This window comes from Oncorhynchus masou, chromosome 3 (assembly GCF_036934945.1).
Source record: "Oncorhynchus masou masou isolate Uvic2021 chromosome 3, UVic_Omas_1.1, whole genome shotgun sequence".
Classification (NCBI taxonomy): Eukaryota; Metazoa; Chordata; class Actinopteri; order Salmoniformes; family Salmonidae; genus Oncorhynchus; species Oncorhynchus masou.
Window position 1 is genome coordinate 42,585,006 of NC_088214.1, and position 19,557 is coordinate 42,604,562.

General features: G+C 42.4%; 2 pseudogenes; one reads left to right on the forward strand and one right to left on the reverse strand.

Annotated features, from left to right (window-relative positions):
- The window catches only part of LOC135507378 (E3 ubiquitin-protein ligase TRIM39-like), a 31,268-nt pseudogene that overhangs the window by 2,710 nt on the left and 9,001 nt on the right, over positions 1-19,557 (reverse strand).
- Positions 13,260-15,007, forward strand: LOC135518461 (uncharacterized; annotated as a pseudogene).

The window sequence follows — 19,557 nt, forward strand, 5'->3', positions numbered from 1 at the left end:
ATATTGAAATAATGAAGCTGTTAATCATACCAGAACAATGAAACAAGTCTTTCGGTTTTATCTCATTTGAATAATATTTGCGTTGGCAATAAACCATACCAACCTGATGCTTTTAAAATCAAGTTCCAAACTGCAATGAAACAGACAACATTTAGGATCACGTTAGCAACGAAGAACTACAAAACATTTACATTTTTTGCTGTTGTTTTAAGCAGATGTGAACAGTGGGATTTGACGTACTTGAGTCAGGAACGCGATTCAGAGTCACTAAGGGAAAAACATTAAGAAAACCAAAACATATTAGATAAATGAACTGATTAATACAATCTGTGTTGACTTAGTTAATAACCTAATAAAAAGCATGAGCTGGAGCACACCAAGAGAATAGTATTTTGTGTGGAGGTGCTGACTAACAGCGAATAAAATGTAAGCTATGAAAAATAAATAAAGAGAGTCACACGCTCTCTATATATAAACTCTCAGTCATTTATTGGGTAAAACACCCTGAAGGTGGCACAGCGATATATATATATATATATATACAGTGAGGCAAAAAAGTATTTAGTCAGGCACCAATTGTGCAAGTTCTCCCACTTAAAAAGATGAGAGAGGCCTGTAATTTTCATCATAGGTACACTTCAACTATGACAGACAAAATGAGAAGAAAGAAAATCCAGAAAATCACATTGTAGGATTTTTAATGAATTTATTTGCAAATTATGGTTGAAAATAAGTATTTGGTCACCTACAAACAAGCAAGATTTCTGGCTCTCACAGACCTGTAACTTCTTCTTTAAGATGCTCCTCTGTCCTCCACTAGTTACCTGTATTAATGGCACCTGTTTGAACTTGTTATCTGTATAAAAGACACCTGTCCACAACCTCAAACAGTCACATTCCAAACTCCACTATGGCCAAGACCAAAGAGCTGTCAAAGGACAACAGAAACAAAATTGTAGACCTGCACCAGGCTGGGAAGACTGAATCTGCAATAGATAAGCAGCCTGGTTTGAAGAAATCAACTGTGGGAGCAATTATTAGGAAATGGAAGACATATAAGACCACTGATAATCTCCCTCGATCTGGGGCTCCACGCAACATCTCAACCCGTGGGGTCAAAATGATCACAAGGACAGTGAGCAAAAATCCCAGAACCACACGGGGGGACCTAGTGAATGACCTGCAGAGAGCTGGGACCAAAGTAACAAAGCCTACCATCAGTAACACACTAACGCCACCAGGGACTCAAATCCTGCAGTGCCAGACGTGTCCCCCTGCTTAAGCCAGTACATGTTCAGGCCCTTCTGAAGTTTGCTAGAGAGCATTTGGATGATCCAGAAGAAGATTGGGAGAATGTCATATGGTCAGATGAAACCAAAATAGAACTTTTTGGTAAAAACTCAACTCGTCGTGTTTGGAGGACAAAGAATGCTGAGTTGCATCCAAAGAAGACCATACCTACTGTGAAGCATGGGGGTGGAAACATCATGCTTTGGGGCTGTTTTTCTGCAAAGGGACCAGGACGACTGATCCGTGTAAAGGAAAGAATGAATGGGGCCATGTATCGTGAGATTTTGAGTGAAAACCTCCTTCCATCAGCAAGGGCATTGAAGATGAAACGTGGCTGGGTCTTTCAGCATGACAATAATCCCAAACACACCGCCCGGGCAACGAAGGAGTGGCTTCATAAGAAGAATTTCAAGGTCCTGGAGTGGCCTAGCCAGTCTCCAGATCTCAACCCCATAGAAGATCTTTGGAGGGAGTTGAAAGTCCGTGTTGCCCAGCAACAGTCCCAAAACATAACTGCTCTAGAGGAGATCTGCATGGAGGAATGGACCAAAATACCAGCAACAGTGTGTGAAAACCTTGTGAAGACTTACAGAAAACGTTTGACCTCTGTCATTGCCAACAAAGGGTATATAACAAAGTATTGAGATAAACTTTTGTTATTGGCCAAATACTTATTTTCCACCATAATTTGCAAATAAAATCATTAAAAATCCTACAATGTGATTTTCTGGATTTTTCTTTCTCATTTTGTCTGTCATAGTTGTAGTGTACCTATGATGAAAATTACATGCCTCTCTCATCTTTTTAAGTGGGAGAACTTGCACAATTGGTGGCTGACTAAATACTTTTTTGCCCCACTGTATATATATATAAACAGCATTTGCTGTTGAGTGTGCAATATATGAGTGTGCAACTATTTATTTTTGTAGCAGAACACTCACCTCTGCTTCTGGACCTTTGTCTATTTCTGAGCCAATGCTTTACAATGGAACCCTGTGAAAACAACAGGTATGTTATATTACCGCTCAGCCGAATGTCACTTAAAGAGACATTCAATAAGTGTCTGTTTATGCCTGACCTCCTGCTGTTCCTGTAGTATGCTCCAGATGAGGAAGTCCATGACAGGGAGCATGTTGGGAAGCTTCCCCCTCTTCCACTGTCTTTCCAGATCCTGCAGTACTGAACACACATCCTCACCCAGACACACGGAGTCCTGCAGAGACGCAGAGACACGGGGTGATATCATAGGATAATCTCCCTGTGTTATGTATCATTGTAATGTTACAGATTATTTTTTGTGGGTTTTTATTTTAGTTTTAGTTTTAAGGTCTTCCTCTCACCTGTTCCATATCCTTGAGTCTCCAGGCCCACTCAGAAAGGGCTTTCGTGGCTTCCCTCAGTTTCTGTTCCTTGTCTGGTTTCTGTTGATCTTGTCTTGTGATTTCCCCTGCTGGTGTCTGGTAAACAGCAAAACATGTGGTTACAATCCTCTGTTTGCATTTTTCAACAGTAAATCATACAGTGAGCTCCAAAAGTATTGGAACAGTGACAATGTTGTTGTTGTTTTGGCTCTGTACTCCAGCACTTTGGATTTTAAATTATATAATGACTGGGAGGGAGGTTAAAGTGCACACTGTCAGCTTTAAGTTGAGGGTAATTTCATCCATAACAGGTGAATCGTTTAGATATTTTTGTACATAGACCAAAAGTATTGGGACAAATTCACTTATATGTGTATTAAAGTGGTCAAAAGTTTAGTATTTGGTCCCATATTCCTAGCGCGCAATGATTACATCAAGCTTGTAACTCTACACACTTGTTGGATGCATTTGCTGTTTGTTTTGGTTGTGTTTCAGATTATTTTGTGCCCAATTAAATTAATGGTAAATAATACATTGTGTCATTTTGGAGTAACTTTTATTGCAAATAAGAATATCATATGTTTCTAAACACATCTTAATTAATGTGGATGCTACCATGATTACAGATAGTCCTGAATGAATCGTGAATAATGATGAGTGAGAAAGTTAGACGCACGAATATCATACCCCCCAAATGCTAACCACCCTGCTATTGTAATGGTGAGAGGTGAGCATGTTTTGGGAATATGATATTTGTACATCTGTAACTTTCTCAATAATCATTATTCACTATTCATTCAGGACCATATGTAATCATGGTAGTCTTTGTATCATTTAAAATCCAAAGTGCTGGAGAACAGAGCCAAAACAATAACAAATGTTTCACTGTCCCAATACTTCTTGAGCACACTGTATGTTACGTCATTCAGAGCAACTGGCTGTCAACACTGTATGTTACGTCATTCAGAGCAACTGGCTGTCAGTACTGTATGTTGCGTCATTCAGAACAACTGGCTGTCAAGACTGTACATTACTTAATCCAGAGCAACTGGCTGTCAACACTGTATGTTACTTCATCCAGAGCAACATGCTGTCAACACTGTATGTTACTTCATCCAGAGTTACATGCTGTTAACACTGTATGTTACTTCATCCAGAGTTACATGCTGTCAACACTATGTTACAGCATCCAGAGCAACTGGCTGTCAACACTGTATGTTACTTCATCCACAGCAACTGGCTGTCAATACTGTAAGTTACTTCATCCAGAGCAACTGGCTGCTAACACTGTATGTTACTTAATCCAGAGCAACTGGTAGTCAACACTATGTTACTTCATCCAGAGCAACTGGCTGTCAACACTGTATGTTACTTCATCCAGAGCAACTGGCTGTCAACACTATGTTACAGCATCCAGAGCAACTGGCTGTCAACACTGTATGTTACCTCATCCACAGCAACTGGCTGTCAATACTGTATGTTACTTCATCCAGAGCAACTGGCTGTCAGTACTGTATGTTACTTCATCCAGAGCAACAGGCTGTCAACACTGTATGTTACTTCATTCAGAGCAACTGGATGTCAACACTGTATGTTACTTCATCCAGAGCAACTGGCTGCTAACACTGTATGTTACTTCATCCAGAGCAACTGGCTGCTAACACTGTATGTTACTTCATCAAGAGCAACTGGCTGTCAGTACTGTATGTTACTTCATCCAGAGCAACTGTCTGCTAACACTGTATGTTACTTCATCCAGAGCAACTGGCTGCGAACACTGTATGTTACTTCATCCAGAGCAACTGGCTGTCAGTACTGTATGTTACTTCATCCAGAGCAACTGGCTGTCCACACTGTATGTTACTTCATCCAGAGCAACTGGCTGTCAACACTGTATGTTACTTCATCCAGAGCAACTGGCTGTCAACACTGTATGTTACTTCATCCAGAGCAACTGGCTGCTAACACTGTATGTTACTTCATCCAGAGGAACTGGCTGTCAACACTGTATGTTACTTCATCCAGAGCAACTGGCTGTCAACACTGTATGTTACTTCATCCAGAGCAACTGGCTGTCAACACTGTATGTTACTTCATCCAGAGGAACTGGCTGTCAACACTGTATGTTACTTCATCCAGAGGAACTGGCTGTCAACACTGTATGTTACTTCATCCAGAGCAACAGGCTGTCAACACTGTATGCACATGACATGTACTTATACTGCTTGTAGTGTTGTGTTTGAACCAGCGCCAGGTGAACCTCCAACATATGGGGGCGGTTTCCAGGACAGAGAATAAGCTTAGTCCTGGATCAGCATCCCAAATGATTTGTGGTCTAGGACTAAGCTTAATATGAGTCCGTGGTAACTGTCCCAATGTGTATGTGTTATTTACCTGTTGTGTCTGCGATGAGTGTTTCAGTTCCTCAGCCCACTGCAGTATAAAGTCTTGACGCTCCTCTTGACAAGATCCATCCTCATTCACTCTGGTCAGAAGGGAGGTGTTGCTGATCTGTGAGGACTGGTACAGGACCAACGGATTATGACTCATGGCAATGTAAGAGAACATATGATCACATACCTTCTTTTCTCTATACAGACTGACGTACCTGAACTACCTTGCTCAGTTCAGCAGCAAGCTCTCTGATGATACATTTAGACTCATCAAAGGTGAAATCTGCTTTCTCTTTGTCCGTTCCCTATGGAAAGAGGGACAATGAATTGAGTCCTGAATGGATTCTGCTGCTGTCTACCCCACATTATTGTGATAATGCTGTGGCATGTCGGCTTTGTCTACGCTGTAGACATACTATGCATTTCATTCACCTTACCTTTATTTGTGCCAACAACTTAAGTACTTTATGCTTGAGGCTTTTCTTCCTCTGTTGAATAGAACACAGTATGGACATTCCAATGACTGGCTGGTTTGAGAGTGAAAGTGAAGCCAAAAGAATTTCAAAGAACATTTCATACTACAGACTGCTGGCATTGAAAAGACTGGTTTGACCACACTACATTCCTGTCGAGAACAGATGTCACGGTTGATCATCTGTATCTTGCCTTGCCTATAACCTGTTTACCTTCTTAAGATTGTTTCAGAAAATAATTGTTGGACTGTGGAATGCTGTCCAGATCCTAACGATTAGAACAAAATAATATTTTGCATAGTGGAGCTCCTTCACAATATATTAAGGTTAATTTAAACCAGTGTTGGGGTTCCTGTTTCGTCAGATGAGACATTCATGACTGAAACATTGGTTTAAGTGAACCGTGTTAAGAAAGGTGGAGCATATATTTGTCTGTTTGATCAAAACTGAAACTTCCTTACCCGTTTCTGGTAAGAGTTGTTTGCCAGAAACTACACAGCACATAATGACACGGTGAGAACTTGTCTAAGCATCTAAAGCATATCAATGCAGGTGTAGAAGCACGGTGGCTAGGAAAAACTCCCGAGAAAGGCCAAAACCTAGAGAGGAACCAGGCTATGAGGGGTGGCCAGTCCTCTTCTGGCTGTGCCGGGTGGAGATTATAACAGAACATGGCCAAGATGTTGAAATGATAATAGCTTAAATAGCTACTATAATAACCATAATAACACTTCAGAAAACGGATATTGTTTATGTAAATGTAAAAAATGTCAACTTACAATCTGTCTGTGAAGCCATCTTTTTACTATAATAGTGCTTTAAAAACCAGTGAGAGTATAGAATGCAGAATAATTTTCAGGAGTCCTGTTGTTCACCGCCATCCACAGAATTAAGAACCTGTTTTGATTATGGTTTGTCTTCTGAATCTCCACCCACTAGCACCACCTGGGTCATTTCAAACAATGTTATTTTTTTTAATGAATAAACAGAAAGTAATGCAGCTGTATTCCAATTACTGTCACTACAGTATAAAACAACCTAAAAACTAGTACAATATTGTACAACTAAAACATGGATTTGTCTCAAAAAGTTAGGTTGCTATGAGAACCCAAATATAAAATGAGAAATCATGCCATCTAGAGTTCAGAATAAACTCATACACAGTGAAGGATAAAAAGTAGACAGGGTTAATAATTTAGACCTGTAGGGAGCAACCCAGTCATTGTCATAAGGGGAAACAGTATTTTCCAACTAACAAACTCGTGGTAGAAAGAGGAGCTCTGAGTTTCCCACTTGGAAAGTATCACAATCAACCAATAGGAAGCTCTACACAAAAAAATGACACAGATTTTAACTCGCCGATTCTGAGATTACAAGTTGCTTTGAACGCACCAAGAGTACACGATAGTTGTAAAAACAATATGAAGCTAAAATAGTTTCGGGAAAACCAGTTTCAACAGTTTGAATACCCTGCATACCATTTCAGTAACATGGCGGAGACTCGCACTTGAGCATTTTAATTTCAATGTTGGTCCACCAGTTCAAACAGCTGTAAAAACGACATTTTTTTGTTATTGAAAATATTTTTTAAAGCGATTTATATTGTAAAATGATACCCTACACGATTCCGTACTTGTTTTCTCACAGAAACTAAAATTGAGCGAACAGTGTAGAATTTTAGCAACCATGAAATGGCAACGATTTCTACATAGGCCGCTTGCCCCAGTTACCACTAGATAACACAGCCACGAAGTAAAAACAGCTTTCCCATTTTGCCTGCCCGAAGGGAGAAATCAATAGGCGAATATCACAACAAATCACAACTCTGGCAGGCAAGTAATAATGTGAAACACAAGCAGACAAGTGAAGGTGGAGACCCTGGTTAAAAGTTCCACCAGCACCTGGTAATCCAAGTCTCTGAGCGGAAAGCAGCTGGGTGACCAGGTGCACAAAAGCTGTTTCAGGTGACCAGGTGCACAAAGGCTGTTTCAGGTGACCAGGTGCACAAAGGCTGTTTCAGGTGACCAGGTGCACGAAGGCCATTTTGGGTGACCAGGTGCACGCGGTTCGTAACAGCGGGACTATATGCTTTCGTCTCCGAGGAAGGTTTCTTAAGTGTGGGTGCCCTGGTTGTCCCCCTTTTTTTTGGCCTACTGGGTGAGGGCTGGCCCCTGAAACCATTTCCCCATCAAAACCTGGTAACCCGTTCTATCACCAGGTGCACGGCTGGACATAGTCTCTGGAGCGAAAGTTGAACATAGTGCGATTTCTGAGAAGTTTGGACATAGCCTGATTTTTGATGATCCTCCTAAAATGACAAGGGGCGGACCCCATTGACCTGGGCCCGTAGTGGGGAGCTCCCACAGCTGGCCTGGATCCCCCTATATAGATCAAATAGCCTTTCTAAAATATGGGCCTGGTTACCCCAAAATAATACCAGGTGCCCGAAAAACGGCCAGGGACCGGTTCTATCTATCAGGGGAGGAATCTACTGTACGCCCAGCGGGAGGCCCTGAACTTCCCATGGCCGAAGCCACTGGTGCCGAGGCGCCGCTCGAGAGGTCTCGTCTAGCTGGAGGATTTAGTAGGAACGGCATCAACTTATTAAAGACAGGGTTTGAGAAATACATGTGTCTCTGGTGCCGGTGCGTAGTGGGCTGACCATCACCACATGCATCGTTGCCTGGGAGTGTCACTCCCCTCACCGGAACACCAATATAGGGCCACTGGGTCAGACGTATCAAAGAAACGTGGTAAACCGTCTCTGAAAGGGGCTCCCCGATAGAGGCAAATCCACTAATCCACCTGGATGCCAGGTGTTCATCATTGGCTCTGGTGGTCTTAGTTCGAGACCCGCTAGAAGACTCACCCTACTTTCACATTCTTTTCAATATATGTTAATGAAATTATTTGGCAGCAGTTACAATACAGGTACAGTATATGATCTAATTCAAATGTGTTTCTCAATGAAAAGTGGGAATCGGTAGAATTCTAGATAGCTGAGCATCTCAAAGAGAACTCTCTCTATCTACTTTTTGAAATCCACACCACATAGACCATGTAGAGCAAATGTGTCTCTGATAAGGAATCACATCAGTTCTAGTCATTGCATTTCTATCTGGAACGTTCCTCATTTATTGCCAAAAAATGGCCCAGGTGGTAGTGTTGCTTCTGATAGAAACATACCCAGAACATGGTTGCCATATTCTCAGAATATGAGATTTCTTTACTGTTGCGCGTCTGTACTTTCTCAGATTTGCCATTTAAGCAATGATGATGACAGTTATACCAAAACAATACACAACACAGAGTTCCATCTCCATGTTTTAATGTGTAAAAACAGACAAATTACAAATATCCCAATATGTTAAAGGGACCATCTGCAATTACCTACACCGTGCTTCTACACCTGCATTGCTTGCTGTTTGGGATTTCAGAGTGGGTTTCTGTACAGCACTTTGAGATATCAGCAGATATACGAAGGGCTATATAAATAAATTTGATTTGATTTGAACTTTAAAAATGTTGAAATTCCTGTAACTTCTGCATTTCACTAGGTGTCAAATGACGAAATTGTGAATTTTTTCAACTTCCTGTTACTTTAGTCATTCAACACATATGGTAAAAAAAAACCTGACTGAAATGCAATTAAACTTTTGCAACAATGGTACTAGATACCAGATTATAACAATTCAATTACTAATCATGGTCTATAATTGAATGTTATTTTATGTTCCATGATGATAACTATTCCAGGTGTTTCCTCCTGCTGATGAAGTGAAAGATAAAGATATGTTAATTGTTCAGAACAAGGATGTGGGTTGCAGAATGGCATAATATGGGCTCCACTGCACTGAGCATTCTGACAGCAAATGTCTCATGTTTCACAACTCTTGCAAAAGCAAATGTTCAATGGACTGAGCGCAACAAATAAATTCACAAAATTAGTTGTTCACCGCACAAAATCGCTATTTCAATTTGCATACTGCACATTAATCATACTGCTCAAAATGGATAACTTAGTGCCTAGTTTACGTAAACAGTTTGAGAACTGACAAACCTTTAGCATTTCTATATTCCTGCCCTAAAAATGTATCTATTGACATGAATTTAGGTTGGAAGGTTAAACAAAATCATATATGGTTGATCGCTTCAGTATAGTAGGGCAAGGTGGAAAGAGTCATTCTATGGCCCCCGACTGCAAGGCACTACAGAGGGTAGTGTGTATAGCCCAGTACATCACTGGGGCCAAGCTTCCTGCCATCCAGGACCTCTATAGAGAGAGGAAGGCCCCAAAATTTGCCAAAGACTCCAGCCACCCTAGTTATAGACCATTCTCTCTGCTACCGCATGGCAAGCGGTTCCGGAGCGCCAAGTCTATGTCCAAAGGGCTTCTTAACAGTTTCTACCCCCAAGCCATAAGACTCCTGAACAGCTAATCAAATGGTTCCCCGGACTATTTGCATTGTCCCCCCACCTCCATTTGTACGCTGCTGCAACTCTGTTTATTATCCATGCAGAGTCACTTTACCTCTAACTACATGTACATATTACCTCAATTACCTCAACTAACCTGTGGCTCCACACATTGACTTTGTACCGGCATCCACTGTATATAGCCTCGCTACTGTTATTTTGTTGTTGCTTCTTAATTATTTGTTGTTTTTCTATTTCTCTACTTTATTTTTTATTTTATTTATTTTTTACTTCAGTTTATTTTAGTAAATACTTTCTAAACACTTTTTTTCTTAAAACTGCATGATTGGTTAAGGGCTTGTAAGTAAGTATTTCACTCTAAGGTCTACACAGCTGTTGAATTCGACACCGGTGACAAATCAAATTTGATTTGATGTGCTACCATTTGAAATGATGGTGTAGTTTACAATACACTGCTGAAGTACTTGGATTGAAAATTAAAGTAAAAGATTATATGAATGTCATTGAAACACACTGTAAGCTGATGGTTTTAAAGTTCCAAATCAAGTAACTTGGAAGGAACTTCATGTGTGGTGACGAATGGTACATACAAGACTCATAACAACATAGAACACAAAACATGTATGCTACAGTATAAAGTATTCAAAGCATTCTATGCTAAGCTGATATATGGAATGTTTTAAAATCGTCATACCATCGATCATTTAGCTATCACATTTTGAATTTTAGAGCCTCTTTAGGTATAATCGATTTATTTTTCTCAAAATATTTGAATTTGTCCTTTACTACTATAGCCCATAGAAACGCATTGAATAACACATTTATAAATGTCAAAAGAGACAGTCAAAAAAGAAGGTTTTGAAGCTCAGGAAATATTTTTGTTTTTTGGACACAAAACTACCTACATACTGTACCCCCATTTGTTTATATGGGTTACCTTCAGACGAGTCCTGTGACACTTGTATGGGTCAGAGAACAAAACGGAGAACAACGACATGTTCGTCAGAGTCTCCACTTTCCAGAGATTGGTCATATTAGCCATTCGCACGCTACAGACATTTTTGTGGGGATTTTTCTATAATGTTATTTAAATTGGCAATAGACTCTTAAGGATTAAAATGACGAAATTATCTACTGATCATCTGAGGTATTGGTGACTAAATGACATTTTATCATGGTATTTCACAAAAAACTGTGATTGTATATGAATGACTGAGGGTTCAAAGACGTGTTCAACTCCAATGAATGCTCAATCAAAGGGTCTGAACATAAAACGGGGCATGACAAGCGTTATCCGTTTTGTATTTAAGAGTTTTGAAAATAGACAAACTGACATCTGAAAAATGTGCCAAAGCTTTGGGGGTGTGAAGACATACAAAAATGAAAACATATTTTTTTTTGCATTTCATTTTGAAATGTGGATTAGGTTGTGTAGACCTGTAGGATGAAAACCCCATGTGATCCCTTTTTAGATATAATTTTTAAAGCAGCAAAATGTGAAGACTTCGAAGGGGTGTGGAGACTTTCACCATGCACTGTAGATAAAGTAACTTTCTCTCTGTGTGTGTTGCTCTCGGAATGGGCATCTACTACTATATTACTTTATTTATTCATGGCAGATTCAAATGAGCTACTGTCATGTCGGAAATATCACGTCAGCTAAAATGTTGTGAAATCCAATTGCGCTCTTGTCTCATCACTGCAATTCCCCAATGAGCTCGGGAGAGTCAAAGTTTGAGTCATGCATCCTGCCAAACCTCATTTTTTAACACCCGCTTGCTTAACCAATGCAAGAGGAAACACTGTTCAACTGATGACCAACGTCAGCCTGCAGGCGCCCGGCCCGCCACAAGAGCACAATGAACCAAGTACACAAAATGTCCCTCTCAAATGCCAGCTGGACAAACTGGGCTTTTTGTTGATGTAACATGTTGCGTCTGTGTTCACTGAATACGTTCTTCAGGATGGAGAAGGAATTTTTACACATTGCTGCTTAAGCCTAGGGGGAAGTATCCTGAATGACATGCCCAAAGTAAACTGCATGTTACTCAGGCTCAGAAGCTAGGATATGCATATAATGGTAGAATTGGAATTGGATAGAAAACACTCTGAAGTTTCTAAAACTGTTAAAATAATGTATGTGAGTAAAACAGAACTGATATGGCAGGCAAAAACCTGAGGGAAATCCATCCTGAGTTTATTTTGGAGGTCACAGGCCATTTCAATGCTAGCCTATGGGATACACAAAACAATAGCTCCCAGATTGCAGTTCCTATGGCTTCCACTAGAAGTCAACAGTCTTTAGACAGGGTTTCAGGCCTGTTTCTCAAAAAACGAACAAGTAGTTGTAGTTTATTCAAGGTGTTCTCATCAGGAAAGGTAGGCTTTTGGCGCGTGTGAATAAGGGCGCGCTGTTAGTTATTTTCCTTTTCTATTGAACACTTTCTTTCGTCTGAAATATTATATGTATATTTATTTACATATTAAGGTACCTAAGGATTGATAAGAAACATTGTTTGACTTGTTTGGACAAAGTTTAGCAGTAGATTTTTGGATTCCTTTGTTTGCATGTTGAAGGAGTGGATTACTGAAATCAATTTCACCAACTAAACTTACTTTTTTGGATATAAAGAAGGACTTTATCGAACAAAACAAACATTAATTGTGTAGCGGGGACCCTTGGGATTGCAAACAGAGGAAGTTCTTCAAAGGTAAGTGAGTTATTTTATCACTATTTGTGATTTTTGTGAAGCCGGTGCTGGTTGAAAAAGTATTTTGATGTGGGGGCGCTGTCCTCAGATAATCGCATGGTATGCTTTCGCCGTAAAGCCTTTTTGAAATCTGTCAAAGCGGTTGGATTAACTTCTTTGGGGTAGGGGGCAGTATTTTCACATCCAGATGAAAAGCATGCCCGTCGTAAAAGCCTTTTTGAAATCGAACACTGTGGCTGGATTTACAACAAGCGTATCTTTAAAATGGTGTAAAAGGGATGCCACCTTGCCTCCGAGTTGTCCTGGAAGCTTCCAACGGTCTCGCTGCCGAGAGAATGCGAGGCTTCCCGATCTGTCCCGAGAGCTGCCGAAGACGGAAGGGTTACAGCTTCCTGAGCCTATGCCACTAGGCAGAGCTGGGCTGTCGTTGGCAGAACTGGGCTGTCGTCGGCAGAACTGGGCTGTCGTCAGCAGAACGGCAATACAGGATTGACACAAAGAGATGTCTGTATTGTGGGACTTGATCATTTCGAGTCCTCTTGTCCTTTAAAGAAACCAGGCTCACCGGTAGGAGCAAGTACTCTGGTGGGCCATATGGACAACGTTCCTACTTCCCCGGCTCGCACCCCTTGTCATGCCATTCTGCTGTGGGGAGACCAGTCCAAATCTCTCCGGGTTCTCATTGACTCTGGGGCCGACGAGAGCTTTTTGGATGCTACCCTGGCATCCGAGCTGAACATCCCCACCCTTTCCATTCCCATGGAGGTTAGAGTGCTGGACGGGCGCTCTATAGGCTGGGTCACACACAACACCACTCACATCAACCTACGGGTGTCGGGTAACCACAGCAAGGCTGTCCAGTTCGTGGTCATCAGGTCCCCTGTGGTTCCCGTGTTATTACACCATCCTCTCATTAACTGGTCTACTGGTTCCATCATGGGCTGGAGCACGTTCTGCCATTCCCATTGCTTGAAGTCAGCACAACCTTACCTGGGACATCTTCCTAGTGGCTCGGAAGGTGTCCCGGACCTCTCCACCATTCCCGCGGAGTACCAGGATCTCCGGGAGGTGTTCAGCAAGGCCCGAGCCACATCGCTTCCGCCGCACCGACCCTATGTCTGCGGGATTGACCTTCTCCCTAGCACCACGCCACCTGGGGACGTCTCTGTTGCGGCCGGAGACCATGGCAATGGGGACTCTCTAGCTGCTGGATTTATTCGTCCCTCTTCCTCTCGTACCTGTGCTTTGACTACCGGGGACTCAATGACATTATGGTTAAGAACCGTTACCCACTACCACTCATCTCCTCGGCCTTCGAGCCACTCCAGGGGGCCACTGTGTTTTCCAAGCTGGATTTACGGAATGCCTACCACCTGGTGCGGCTACGAGAGGAGGATGAGTGGAAGACCGCCTTCAACACAGCCAGTGGCCACTACGAGTATCTGATCATGCCCTTTGGCCTCACCAACACCCTGCTGTGTTCCAGGCTCTGGTGAATGATGTCCTCCATGACATATTGAATCGGTTCGTCTTCGTCTACATTGACGACATCTTCATCTTCTCCCGCTCCCCTCAAGAACACGTGCTCAACGTCCGGCAGGTCCTTCAATGCCTTCTGGAGAATCAGCTGTTTGTGAAGTCGGAGAAGTGCGAATTCCATCACTCAAACCATCCCCTTTCTGCGTTACATGATCTCTGCTGGGAGTGTCCAGATGGATCCCGGGAAGGTGAGAGCAGTGATGGACTGGCCTCAGCCTACGTCCAGGGTGCAGCTGCAATGTTTCCTGGGGTTCGCCAACTTCTATCGCCACTTTATCCGGGGTTACAGCACACTGGCTTCCCCCTGTCAGCACTCACCTAGCCCAAAGTTCCGTTCACGTGGTCTCCAGCTGCTGACCGGGTGTTCCGGGACCTCAAACATCGCTTCACCACAGCTCCTGGTTCATCCTGACCAATCTCGTTAGTTTGTGGTGGAAGCCAATGCTTCGGATGTTGGAGTGGGGTCTGTCCTGTCCCAGCGTTCATCCCTTGACCTCAAGCTACATCCCTGCGCCTTCTTCTCCCATCGCCTCAACGCCACGGAAAGGAATCACGAGCTTCTTGCTCCGGGTATTGACGACAAGCGGATCGCCATCTGCCCCCAGCTCCCCGGTATCGCCTCGGGCAGAAGGTATGGCTGTCCACCCAGGATCTGCCCCTCCGGGTGGAGTCTCGCAAACTGTCCCCCCGATTTATTGTCCATGTCCCCATCTCCAAGATCATTAGCCCCTCTGCTGTCCTCCTTCTGTTGCCCCGTACCCTTCGTATTCATCCTACATTCTATGTGTCTAGAATTAAGCCTGTGTCTCACAGCCCTTTGTCTTCTATTTCCAGGCCCGCCGACCGTCGATGACCATTCGACGTACACGGTGAGACGCCTCCTGAGGGTTTGACCACGGGGCAGGGGTTCCCAGTACCTGGTTGACTAGGAGGGTTATGGCCCAGAGGAGAGGTGCTGGGACCCTTTATAGACATCCTGGACCCAGCCCTCATTGCCGACTTCTACCGCCGGCACCCCAGTCAACCAGGTATGCGCCATGGTAGGACGCCAGGTGATGCCCCTAGAGGGGGGAGCACTGTCACACCCTGATCTGTTTTACCTGTCTTTGTGATTGTCTCCACAACCTCCAGGTGTCGCCCATCTTCCCATTATCCCCTGTGTATCTGTTTGTCTGTTGCCAGTTCGCCTTGTTTGTCAAGCCAACCAGCGTTTTTGTGTCAGCTCCTGATTTCCCCCAGTCTCTCATTTCTCGTCCTCCTGGTTTTGGACCCTTGCCTGTCCTGACCCTGTACCCACTTGCCTGACCACTCTGCCTGCCTCTGACCCTGAGCTTGCCCGTCTGTCGTCCTGTACCTTTGCCCCACCTCTGGATTTCCAACCTCTGCTTGACCTGACTCTGAGCCTGCATGCCATCCTGTACCTTTGCCCCTGTTGCTGTTGTTACTTTGACACGGTCTGCATCTGGGTCTTACCTGATACTATGCGTTGATTGGTGGGGGGAAAACAGGTCTATTTAGCCTACTGTAGGCTACACTACCTTTATTAATGTAAACATTTGTTCAGAACAATTAGCTTGATAAAATTATAAAACGATGCTCTCAAAAACTATCAAAAGTAAGGTGGATAATGAAAATCAAAGTGTCAGGGAATAATGTACAAAGAGAGATGCGTTCATCTTACCATCCTTTCCAAGGCAGTGTCTGATTTGCAATGAAAATGTTGCTGTTTTCAAACAATTCAATCTCAGATGTCATTATGGAACTTTCAAAGTGTTCTTTGTGGCCTTCCCGCCCCAAACATAGGCTCGACGCAGAAACATTGAAGCGTTAACTGCAAGCTACACACGCAGCTTTTTTGGCTGAGATATTCTGTCACATAAACGGAAGAGGGTAAACATTTGTGGACATGGAGGAAAAACTTGAGACCTTTACTAGGAAGCTGGAGTTGTTTGATATGGACTTGTCATCTGGAAGGCTACTGCACTTCAGCACACTGAAGAAATGATAGGTGGAAAGGGAAAGGGGGATACCTAGTCAGTTGTCCAATTGAATGTATTCAAATGAAATGTGTCTTCCGCATTTAACCCAGAGGGACCAGGCCGCAGCATTGTCACCGAGCAGATGGAAGATTTCATCAAGCAGACGAGGGACTACTTCTCCATCAGATTTTAAGACTTCAGCATGCCCAATGGTATCATTACGTTTGTATGTCATCCTCTCACAGTCCGCCTAGGTGGAGAATACTGAGCTGATTGAATTCCAGACATCGAAAACTTGCATTCTATGTGCTAACAATGTCCTAATTTTTCTCTATGAACGCAATATGGACGACAGGAACCGGCTTTCACCTAAGTCAATCGAGGACAGCCTGCGGAGCAAAATCACATCCATCTCACGCGACATCCACAATATTGTGTCCAAGGGGAAATGCAACTTTTCCCATTGAGTAAGTAACTTAATGGAATATATTTGTATATGTATTTAGTATTTAGTAAATAAGTATTTAGTAAATACAAACATTATTGTGAGTGCTTATCTATGGATATTTAGGTCTATATTGAAGTATTTTCTGTTTGTTCTGTGGTTTCAGGAGCAGGCTATCCCGATACAGACATTCAGACACAGACATTGTCAGGATTTGGCCAGGGTTGTTCCGGGTTTTGGTCACTAGATGCCCCCATTGTGCTTTTTGACCTTATGTTTTTTCCCTTGTTCCCCATTATTATTTGCACCTGTGCCTCGTTTCCCCTGATTGTATTTAAACCCTTAGTTTCCCTCAGTTCTGTGCTCTGTGTTTGTATGTTAGCACCCAGCCCTAGTGTTCTGTGGTTTCTTGTCGATTCCGGTGGATGCTCTTGTGGAATTCTGTTTTTGTTTTTGAGTATCTCTTGAGGCTTTTTTGTGCTATTCCTACCACCTTTTGGATTTGCCATTTTTGTATTGAAGGACTTCTCCTTTTTACTTTATTAAATACACCGTCTTAAGTACTGCTGTGTCTGCCTCATCTTCTGGGTTCTGCTGACTATTCGTGGCTCAGTTGGTTAAGTGACTGTTTCTCACTCCGGAGACCCAGGTTCGTAACCGGGTCCTGACAGACATCACCTTCTTTCAATGATTGTTTTATGTAGGATGCTACATTTTTGTCCAGTTTCCTAATTAGTTAGCCTAATAGAAAAAAAATCCCACTTCTATTAGGATATATATTATTTTGTTTTATTGTGAAAGATGATGTTAAGTCTCATAGCCTACCTCAGACAGTTAAGTTATTTTATATCGGCCTCGGAAAAATTATACTCCAAATAAGCTCTCTTGGGTCAATATCACAAAACAGTACCATTTGGACAATGCAAAATGTGACCTTTTTTATTTCAGAATTTGTATTCCTTTGATGTTTTACTATAAAAAGGAAATATTAGAGTGCAGAAAAACATGTTGGCCAAGCTGCAGCACTTAGAGTTAGATCATTCTGAACACATTTTCAGTGAATCGGCCATATGATATGCCCACCCTGTTACAGACATGCACGTACCTGTCTTTAATTACTTTCATTGGACTATTTTAATCATATTTCCATTTTCATAAAGCTATTATGTCCCCTTGTCAAGCCTGTCCATTTGTTCTGGTCAAATTATAAAGAAATAACAGATTTTGTATACAATGTGTGGTTTTATATAGAACTTCATCTGATTTGCACCTTATCTTTCTAAATTGAGCCAGGTATTAATTATATTTGATCCAAGTTTATAATTGTGTGGTGTTGGCCGTGTCTTACTCTTTAAAATACATGACACAAATTCTAGATGTTTGACAATGTAACTGAATTCATTTGAAAAAATATGCCAAGAAAACATTGTGGACCAAGGTATAACAGGGTGCACAGCTATAACGGGACAGAACATAAATTCAACCCTGAACACTGAATAGTGAACACTGAATAGACATCGACATAGTAATACATGTAGTACCAACATTAGAACTGTACATATTAATTACATATTCATTGCTAAAAACAACAACATAAAAATATATTGCCGGTACAAAATCATTGGAATTAGCATGAATTAAAACACATTCCTGTCCCTCTTTTCCTCTCCCCCTCTCTCTCTCTCACTCCCCCTCTTTCCATCTCTCCCTCTTTCACCCCAAATGCTCTTCCACATACTTCCAGGTGGATTTTTCCATCTGTATAGATCGTTTATTAACAGCCTGTGGCTCTGGCATCAGACAAATGATCTGTCCATCAGAGTACCAACAAATATCTTCCTTTGGACTTGGCCAGAATCATTTGTTGATGCCATTCTGGTGCGTGCACTTCACCTTAATGTTATGTTCCTCTACATCCATGATGATGCCAGGGTATCCTTCATGGTCATAATTGACAATACACCAATCCCCTACGTGATTAAGTTCAATGGTGCCAGGTCACCATCTGGTGTCAGCCTGGTCATGAGATGAAGGGAGCTGGTTAGATGCTGCAAGGTCACCCAGAGTTGCCTCTTTGAGCTGAAAACAAGGACTGTTCAACATGCCACTATCCTTCTTGCACAGACAAGTAATGTCCCTGTATTTTATCTGGCCTGGTGAGACACTGATAACCTGATAAAACTTCATTGTTCCTTTAATGGCATCTAAGGCAGGCTTCTGAGGTGAGAAGAGATAGCATAGGATAAGATATAAAGAGTAACAAACACCGTATCCATTTCGATACTCAACCAGCTACTGCAGAAGAAAAATGTATGTGTCCATGGGGAGGAAGGAGGGCTCTTGCCTCCACATCACTCTCAGTAATGACGAACATCTCCACAGAGGAGTTAAGACCCTTTATGACATTGAACAGAGCCTGTTCATCTGGGATATCCTTTCCATTGTGCACTGTTCTATCTCTAGCTCTCTCGAGGGCCCCTCCCACACCATCTGGTGCCCCCTTGCCATGGCTGGCCTCAAAGAAATTCCAGTTGACCTCTTGAAAGCCTTGTTTGTGGGGTTCTGTGGCAAGTAGGTAGAAGTTCCCTTTTTGCTTTTATTGTGTAGCCGGCCCGTCAGTAAAGAAATGAAGCAGCTGACTTCAGGGTACTTCTGCTTCAACATACCAAGAACCAGATCAAGGTGGACCCAAATGGCGAGTGGATCATGTCTCTGTGATGGTGAAATGGAGCAAAAAGCAATTGGTGGTTGGTCTGCAGCAGTGTAAAACATTCCAGTGTGGAGAGTGGCTTGCTGATGAGATCCTCCAAAATGCATGGACTGGATCTCTTGCATGTATTTGCATGAGTAGTTTTCGCTGAAGTCAATGTGCAGAAAGCATTCATTGTTCTCCAGAATCTCCCTAAGCTCTCTATAGGCCCAGTATTAC